The sequence below is a fragment of the Suricata suricatta genome, chromosome 10 (genome assembly GCF_006229205.1).
Source record: "Suricata suricatta isolate VVHF042 chromosome 10, meerkat_22Aug2017_6uvM2_HiC, whole genome shotgun sequence".
In the NCBI taxonomy this organism is placed as follows: domain Eukaryota; kingdom Metazoa; phylum Chordata; class Mammalia; order Carnivora; family Herpestidae; genus Suricata; species Suricata suricatta.
Genome location: NC_043709.1, coordinates 87,269,165 through 87,278,487, shown reverse-complemented (window position 1 = coordinate 87,278,487; position 9,323 = coordinate 87,269,165). Strand labels below are relative to the sequence as shown.

The 9,323-nt window shown below is 41.5% G+C and overlaps 1 pseudogene; it reads right to left on the bottom strand.

Annotated features, from left to right (window-relative positions):
* Positions 1-2,612: 2,612 nt before the first annotated feature.
* Positions 2,613-9,323, bottom strand: part of LOC115305286 — a 7,095-nt pseudogene continuing 384 nt past the window's right edge.

Here is a 9,323-nt window from a genome sequence, read left to right as displayed (position 1 = left end):
GTTAAGGGGAAAAAAAGCCCAGGTCAGTAGTCTTTAGCTAGCATTCCATCAGAAAGGGGCATACTCCAGCGGTTGCTGCCAACATGTTCTTTCACTATCAAGATCTCCATAAACCCTTGGTAAATGGCATAATGAATGTTGGAAATGAGTTTTATGTTAGGGAAGCTAGTGATTTGTTAAACAGCATGATGAACATTCAAGACGGTGAAATTAAAGTTACTCAAGGTATAAGGATTGTCTACATTAGTCAGGAGATTTTCCTTATGTTTGCAGGAACAGCAAGTTTTGATATCTGATATCTTCCTCATGATGTTTGTCCTAAGCTGTCCTATGCTGAGCTATTGGGATTTCGGATGCTGTGATGGTTAACTATGGGACACAGAATCCTGCCCCTCAATTGTTTGTCTTGAGTGTATCTTTCATTCAACCTGTCATCAGAGCACCTACAAGGACAAAGAAAGCTACAATTTCACCTTGCTTACACAACTTGTTATATTTACAGTTCTTTGGTAACTACTGCTCTCTACCTGAAAGAATCCAACATATGGATTAACCAAATATTGGTTAGGTTAAATAACCAAATGTAAGGGAGCATTAAGGAGCCAAGTGCCCAAGTAGAAGGTGAGGGGATGTATATGGATGGTCATTTTCCCTCCTTTTTCAGGACACCTAAGAGTTTGCCACAGTATAGTGTTTAGGCTTACATAGAGAAGGAAAAATGGGTGTAGATATAGATGATTTTATAGGTGAAGGAGCAGAAAAAGGAAGGCCTCACTCTTGAGGGTCTCAGATTTCTGGGAAATAAGAAACCATGTTTGCTTGTTTATTTTCAATGTTTATTGATTTATTTTTATTTTTTGAGACAGGGCAGAGAGAGGGAGAGAGAATCCCAAGTGGGCCCCACACTGTCAGCACAGAGCCTGACCTAGGACTCATGCTAACAAACCATGAGATCATGCCCTGAGCTGAAATCAAGAGTCAGATGCTCAACTGACTGAGCCACTCAGGCACCCACCCCTATTTATTTTATTATATATTTTTAGTAATCTCTACATCCAACATGGGGCTTGAACTCACCAACCTGAGATCAAGATTCACATGATCCACCTATTGAACCAGCACGGTACCCCTATTATTTTTAAAAATTTTAAGTGCTTATTTTTTTAAGAGTTCCTATGAGCAAAATTGATTCCAATCAGGCAGTGCCAAACTGGAAGTAGTTAGGAACATTATTTGTTCATTTCACCTGCATTAATTAGGATATTGATTCAGCTTGCTTAATTTTTAAAATTTTTAATTTACATACAAGTTAGTTAGCATATAGTGCAATAATGATTCCAGGAGTAGAATCCAGTGATTCATCCCCTACATATGACACCCAGTGCTCATCCCAACAAGTGTCCTCCTTACTGCCCCTTGCCCATTTTCCTATCCCTCCACCCATAATCCCTCCAGCACCCATCAGTTTGTTCTCTGTACTTATGTTTTGTCCTCCTACCTGTTTTTATATTATTTTTGCTTCCCTTCCCTTAAGTTAATCTGTTTTGTGTCTTAAATTCCACATAGGAGTGAAGTCATATATTTGTCTTTCTCTGACTGACTTATTTCACTTAGCATAATACATTCTAGTTCCATCCATGTTGTTGCAAGGCTTAACTTTTTGAATTTTAATATTTTTAAAGAAATTCTGCTATTTATTAAATAATTTATTTTTTAGAGAGAGCAAGGACAAGTGGGAGAGGGGCAGAGAGAAAGAGAGACAGAATCCCTAGCAGACTTAGCACCCTCAGTGCAAAGCCCAATGTGGGGCTTGAGCTCACAAACTGTGAGATCATGATCTGGGCTGACATCAATAAAGAGTTGGATGTTTAATTGACTGTGCCACCCAGGTGCCCCTAATTTGTTTTTAAATGTTTATTTATTCATTTTGAGAGAGTGAGAGAGAAAGGAGGGGGAGGGGCAGAGAGAGAGAGAGAGAGAGAGAATCCCAAGGAGACCTTGTGTTGTCACCACAGAGCTTGACACAGGGCTCCATCTAACAATCTGAGATCATGACCTGAGTCGAAATCAAGAGGCAGACACCTAACCTACTAACCCATCCAGTGCCCCTGATTTGGCTGGTTTAGAATAGGAAAACTACATAAAAGATTTCTTTCTCACTACAAAATATCTGAGTTATCAGCCAATGGGAGAAGATGGCATTGCATAATGATACCCAGATTCCTTCATCCTCATCCAGAGACACAGGTCCCTTCTCTTGTGGCTCTGTTCTTCTAGGGTGTCATTCTGGTATGCATAGTTGAGGCTGGCTCCCCCCTCCCCCCCATTCAAGTATATGCTCCAGCCCAAGGCCAAGACACAAAAAAAACTGTGAGAGAAGGGAGGGCAGACAACTTGCTGTAGGAGGATGTGATCCTTCTGCTCCCAGCTCATTAGTCAGAACTTAATCATGTAGGCAAATCTTACTGTAAGAGATGGTGGGAGGTTAGTGTTTTATTTTTGTTTTCATTTTATTTATTTATTTATTTATTTATTTATTTATTTTTCTGTTCAGGAAGCACTTTATTGTTGCTCCAAGTTTAGGAATTCTCATGGACAGAAAATCAACACTTTCAGAACATCTCCTGCATGGCCCTACTCAGCTTCTGAATCTTGGTCTTTGCAGACATATCAGCGTATTTCTCTCCAATAATACGGACAATCATTCCACCCATGATGGACGGATCAGTCTTAATCTCCAATTTCAAAACTTGGCCTTTACTTACGAAGCTCTTCAGGACCATTTTTAATTCAGCAAGAGTGGGTTCATCTAAAGGGGACGCAGTGGTCACGGTGCACGGAACCTCTCCCCAGTGGACACTCATCATGGTCGAAAAGGCAGAAACGACTCCACGGGTGTTGTTCAAGTGACCGTTTTCAGCAAGCAAATTGATCAGGTTGCACGTGAGGGGAGACAACCTCTCCTTCGCTGTCATGTCATTTAGGCTTTTCACTTTCACGGAATGCTTTATGTAGGGATTCATGTTGGAAGCGGCCATTTGGGGTTCCTTCAAGATTTGTGCTACTCTCAGCAATTCCTTTTCTACTTGTTCCAGTTTATTCTGTTTTGATGCAGCAGAATAAAGAGCGGTGGCATAGCGACCTTCGATACCATATACCTGAACAAGTGGCCTCATGAGCTTGGCAAATGGCCTGACCACGGATGTACTAAAGCTCCGCACCTGCCGGGAGGCCCGGACACTGCAGAGGCGGCCGTCTGCTCTGGGTGGCTATAGGTCAAAGCCGAAGCAGAGAGAGAGAGAGAGAGAGAGAGAGAGAGAGAGGGAGAGAGAGAGAGAGACTATTTTTGTTTTCATTTTAGAGAGAGAAAGTGTGGTGTGACAGGGAGAGTGACAGAGGGAGAGAGACAGAATCCCAAGAAGGCTCCATACTTAGTAGAGACTGAAGCAGAGCTCAATCCCATGACCCTGGGCTCATGAACTGAGCCCAAATCAAGAGTTGGATACTAAACTGACTGAGCCACCCAGGTGCCGCACAAAACTCATTTTTTAAAAAAAGTTTATTTATTTATTTTGAGAGGAAGAGTGAGCATGTGAGCACTAGTGGGAGAGGGGCAGTGAGAGAGAAAGAGAGTGAGAGAATCCTAAGCAAGCCTTGTGCTGTTAACACAGAGCTGCAGTTAGGGTCTTGAACTCAGGAACCGTGAGATCATGACCTGAGCAGAAATCAAGAGTTGGACACTGAACTGACTGAGCCACCCAGGCCCCCCAAAAACACCTTTAAAAATTAATTTGAGGGGCAACCAGCTTGCTTAGTCAGTAGAATATGCAATTCTGGATCATGGGGGTCATCAGTTCAAGCCTCACAGTGGTTTATTTGAAAAAAATTATACTTTGAGGGGTGCCTGGGCTCAGTCGGTTAAGTGTCCAACTTTGGCTCAGGTCATGATCTCAAGGTTTGTGGGTTCGAGCCCCACGTTGGGCTCTGTGCTGAGTGTTTGCTCAGAGCCTGGAGCCTGCTTCAGATTCTGTGTCTCCTTTGCTCCCTGCCCCTCCTCCGCTCACACTCTGTCTCACTCTGTCTGCCAAAAATAAAAAAAAAATGTGAAAAAAAGATTTTAAAAAAGCAGTTATGTCTTAAAACACACTGACAAATTTTAACTGTAATCTGTATATGTAAATATAACTATAAAATTGAAGAAAAAAACCCAGGGCACCTGGGTGGCTCAGTTGGTTAAGTGTCTGACTCTTGATTTGGCTCAGGTCATGATTTCATAGGTTGTGAGACTGAGTCCCATGTCGGGCTCCTGATAGCCCAAGAGTCTGCTTGGAATTCTTTGTCTTCCTCTCTCTCTGCCACTCCTCTGAGATCTCTCTCTCTCTCTCAAAATAAATAAACTTAAAAGACTATAAAAAAACTATAATAATTATTTGGCTGTGTTTTGGTTGGATTACAATCTACAGGTTGGAAAAGTTTTCATCAGACTTCTAGTTCTTCCCAGCTTTACGATCCTATCATTCCTTGATTCTGTAAGATGATCTATCATTTCGTGTATACTTCCTTTTTAAAAAAATTTTTTAATGTTTATTCATTTTTGAGAGAGTGTGATTGGGGGAGGGGCAGAGAGAGAGGCAGACACAGAATCCAAAGCAGGCTCCAGGCTCTGAGCTGTCAGCACAGAGCTCAACACAGAACATGAACCCACGAACTTTGAGATCATGACCTGAGCGGAAGTCAGACACTTAACTGACTGAGGCACCCAGGCACACCCATGTATATAATTTCTTTAGACTCCAAGTCAATCAGAAAATGAGGTCATTATGTTGCTATTGATCTTGCTCACGATAGCAGTATCTACATGCAGAATAAGGAGCCTGTAAAGGTGCAAAATGTGTGATAGCTGCGTGTTTTACAGATGTCATTTGTCGTTTTCAGAAGTGTCTCCCATGTGGCGTAGCAGGAATCTCAGCTTAACTCTAAGCTGGGTCTGTCGCTTGGTTCCAGCATGCCTGGGCATGCCTGGCAAACTGGTGAGGCAGGCCTGAAAGAAAGCTGCTGACATGGGGGCTGAAACTGCCTCCTAGAACAGAACTCATTTTAGTGGAAGAGAATGAGACAGAGAAGCTCTATAAGAGAGACTTAGTCATTGGATGGGGAGTAATAAATGCAGCTTGGAGTAGCTGTTACTCAAATCTGTCGCCAATCCAAGGCCCATGAAAGCACGTCTCGGTGCCTCAGAGAAACAGAACCCTGAGTAAAGTCATAAAGAGCTGTTTCACTGAAAACCTTCTCTGATATCGGGCACAAGCAGTCTGCTTCGGGGTTCCCCTAAAACAGGTCGACCCAGAGATCTCCATTTCTGCAGGCTACACAGGGCTTTGGCTGTTTTGTCTGCATCACAGGTCCCGGAATGGAGCCTGCAATGCCTACAAAAGCAGAGCAGGGGAGAGGGCACCCAGAGAAGAGTGTGTGAGTATAGGAGAGATCTCCCACCTCAGAGGCTCCAGAAAGTGTCCTCACTTTGTTAGTAGGCTTGGAAGGTAGAAAAGCAGGGGAAATTCAAGTTATTACTAACCCAACCCCATTAGTACTGTGGTCAATGAGTTTGAATACTATTCCTAATCAAATAGTTTTTATGCAATGGTGTATTATTTATTCGGTGACTTCTAATTATGCATAGAATCACACACTTTCCTAGTGGGAAGAAGAGAACTGTGGAACAGTGATTTTCAATCTGCAAAGGACCAGCATTTAAAAAAATTTTTTTCAGTGGACTAATACTTTTGCAAAATACAGTAAAAGTGAATTACTAGAATAGAATAAACTGATGACATCAAAAATATAAGCCTCTTTTTTTTAACTGTTAGATTCAGTAGGCATTAAATGAATCTGTCAAGTGGTTATAAAAGTTTCCAGAAGCTAATTTCAGTACTTGTCTAGCTACAGACCAGTAACAAATAGTTTGTGGAGGTGCACAGGTTGGGAGACAGTGCTTTGCTTCTGGTGGTTCCATCCCACCTCGCACCTGATGCCGCCTGAAGGGACTCCATCATCCACAAGTTTGGCCTCTAGCCACACACCTCTTGGTGGGATGATGACACTTCGACATTGTAGTTATGTGGGAGAGTGGCCTTGTTCTAAGGAGATACATAGAGTAATGATGTCTGCAGCTAACCTCAGATGGAGAAAGGGAGGGGGTAGAGGTAGGCGTTAGAAGAGAGGGAGAGGGAAGGACAAGGAGGAGGGAGGGAGAGATGGAGGGGTAAAGTGGAGGGGTAAAGAAGAGAGAGGAAGGGGCACCTGGATGGCTCAGTTGGTTAAGTGTCCAACTCGTGATTTTGGTTCAAGTCATGATCTCATGGGTTGTGCGTTTGAGTCCCCTGTTGGGCTCTCCACTAACAGTACAGAGCCTGCTTGGGATGCTCTGTCTCCCTCTCTCTCTGCCTGTCCCTGTCTCTCTAAAATAAATACATAAACTTTAAAAGAGAGAGAAAGAGAGGAGGCGAGGCTGAGAGAGAGAGGAACACAGCCTGTGCAAAAGTGGCAAAATGTTAATAATTGATGAATCTCACAATATAGTGATTTATTATTCAATTTTTTTATATTTTCAGAAAATTTGCAATAAAAAAAACAAACCACAAAACGCTGGTGGTGAGCTTCACTCCAAAAAGCCAGTTCCAAGATAGCTCATTGTATTCTCAGATACAGTAAGTACTGCCTTTAGTTAAAGAACTCACTTGTGGCTTTGATACCTGCCATTTGCATGTGTTTGATCCCCATTCACTTTCACTCTCTTCACATTGTTCTTCCAATCTCCTATACATTAGACACCCTCACAAAGAACTTTAATCACATCAACACACCTTTTAAAAAAATCTCAGTATATGTAGTTGTCTTTCAAAGTCAATTTTTTAATTCAAGATTTAATGCAATCTAATCTTTAAATCTTTTTAGCTTTCTAGATTGCTTTCTCATGGTTGATGAACACTGTCATGAATAAATTTTTATGCATTTCCATGTTATTATTTCTCAGTCCTAGATTTCCCCCTCACACAGAATTCTATTCTAGTCACTCTTCAAGATTCAGCTCATATTAATTAAACTTCCATGTAGTTACATATCTTACTACAAATTTGTTCAAATCCTACATTTTTCATGAAGTTTTCCTTGATTAGCTCAGATAAATGTTAACCCTAATTTCCAGGGTTTAGTGCAGTGCCTGGCACATACACTTAGTACACACTTTTCAGTTAAACTCTCTGATAGTACTTAATTTTCAATACAGGATGGTATATTCCTTGTCTATCTCAAAGAGTGGCTTTGGGGTTAAAATGTTTGAGGTTAGTATTTTGCACTGTATATGTGTGTGAAGGTATTTGTAAACCATAATGCCCCATACTATTATTTAAAAAACATTTGCTCTCCCTTGAGGCAACATATGGAACATAGAACAGCTGTCCAAAGGCCTAAGGCAGAGGATACAAAACTGGGGTGCTCATGGTCTATGAAGATTTTCCAAGTTGTGTATGAGCAGGAGGCTCTTTTAACACAATCAGTTTTCAGATCCTCACTTCCTTTAGGTGGCTGTCCCTAAAAGCGATTTGCCTGAAAATATGCCCCTGGGGTCAGTGTGTAAAGTTCTTTCCAGCCTTCCTTAACCCAGCTGCCCACGCCCCCACTTTGAAAAAAGAAAGGCATAATTCTTCCCCATCCCAAATTTTACCTAGGTGCAATACCCCTGGGGGCGTGGGGGGGGGATGGGGGAGCAAAAATCTCCAGGACATCAGAAAAGGAACAAATGACTGACTGGTAAATGAGAATGGGTGGTTTTGGGTTACTTGCTTTCAATGAAGTTTGGAAACTAATCAGAGCTGTCAGCTGAGCATTAAAAGTATTTTTTGTTAGGGGTACCTGGGTAGCTCAGTCTATTAGGCATTCGACTTTGGCTCAGGTCATGAACTCAAGACTCCTGAGTTCAAGCCCCACATCAGGTTCTCTGATGTCAGTGCAGAGCCCATTTCAGATCCTCTGTCTCCCTCTCTCTGCCCCTGCCCGGCTTGTGCTCTCTCAAAAATAAATGGAACATTTAATAAAAAATAAAAGTATCTTTTGTTAGATCTTTATGTGATTTTTTTTTGGTATGTAACTTGGAAGGGATTCAAAGAATCAAGTGGCATTACTAAAACTCCATACATTTTCATCTACTCATTTTTACAAACACGTTTCCCCAATGCATGCATCCATGGGATTGAAAACTTTTAATAGCATTAATGCTGAACTTGTTCTCATTCTGGTAATTACTCATCCACCGATAAAACAGACTAGCTGGTACTAGGAGTTCCATCTCTGTAAGATGCATTTCCAACAAAATTTAACTTTTGTGTTTCATACTCACATAAGTATTTAAAATATGTGTTTAAAAAAATAAAATATGTGTTTTGATCAATTGAAATAATAAGACTTAGAGTTTTATTATCACAGGAAATTAAAAAACAACCCTTAAATGTCAGTTTCATTTTGTTACAAAGAAATATAAGATGATCAACACAACAGTTCAAGTATGAGATCTAACATTATTATTATAAAATTCTGGAAGGGTGCAGAATGCAGTTAAGAGTTCCAGAGATAAAGAGATAAAGGAAGGTTGGAAATTGCCCAAGTATAAAAGAAAATTGTATTTTAAAAAGTGGATATTGGTGGGTATTAAATCCCTCCAGTATTTAGAGTTCATTGGCTACATTTAAAAGTGTGAAAGTTAGAAAATATAACAAGCTGAAGAAGAATTTAGATTTACTTTTAAACTGTATTCAGGATGCACCAAACTGTTTTACAAGACTCATGAGCTAAAGTTTGAGTATCTTGAACATGACACGTTATGTTAACTCTGATACCAAGTTAACCATGTCTTGGGGTATTCAAATGAAGGTGTATTAAAACCTGTGGCTCTCTGCTGCGCTCATGGATTTAGTGCCTTGCATTATATTATTTAGTTGTATTTATTTTAATCGTTAACATTTTAATCCTTGTAGACTGCAACCTCTCAGAAGCCCAGGGACTTGTTTGATTACTGGCTCATTGCCGGTACGAAGCGGACACTCCCCAAACATCCCCGGAATGAAGGACTTTATCATGAGAACTCAGACGGCTGTTAAAATCCCCAGCTACCACTCAAGCTTTCGTTCTGCGTGTCCCGGCGCCTGCGGGGAAGGGGAAGGCGTGGGAAGGTCCCAAGGAAACTCTGAGGACTCGGCGGGTCGGGGCGGGGGCCGGGCGGATACACCGGCGGGGGCGCGGGCGCGGGCGCGGGCGCGGAATCCGCGGCC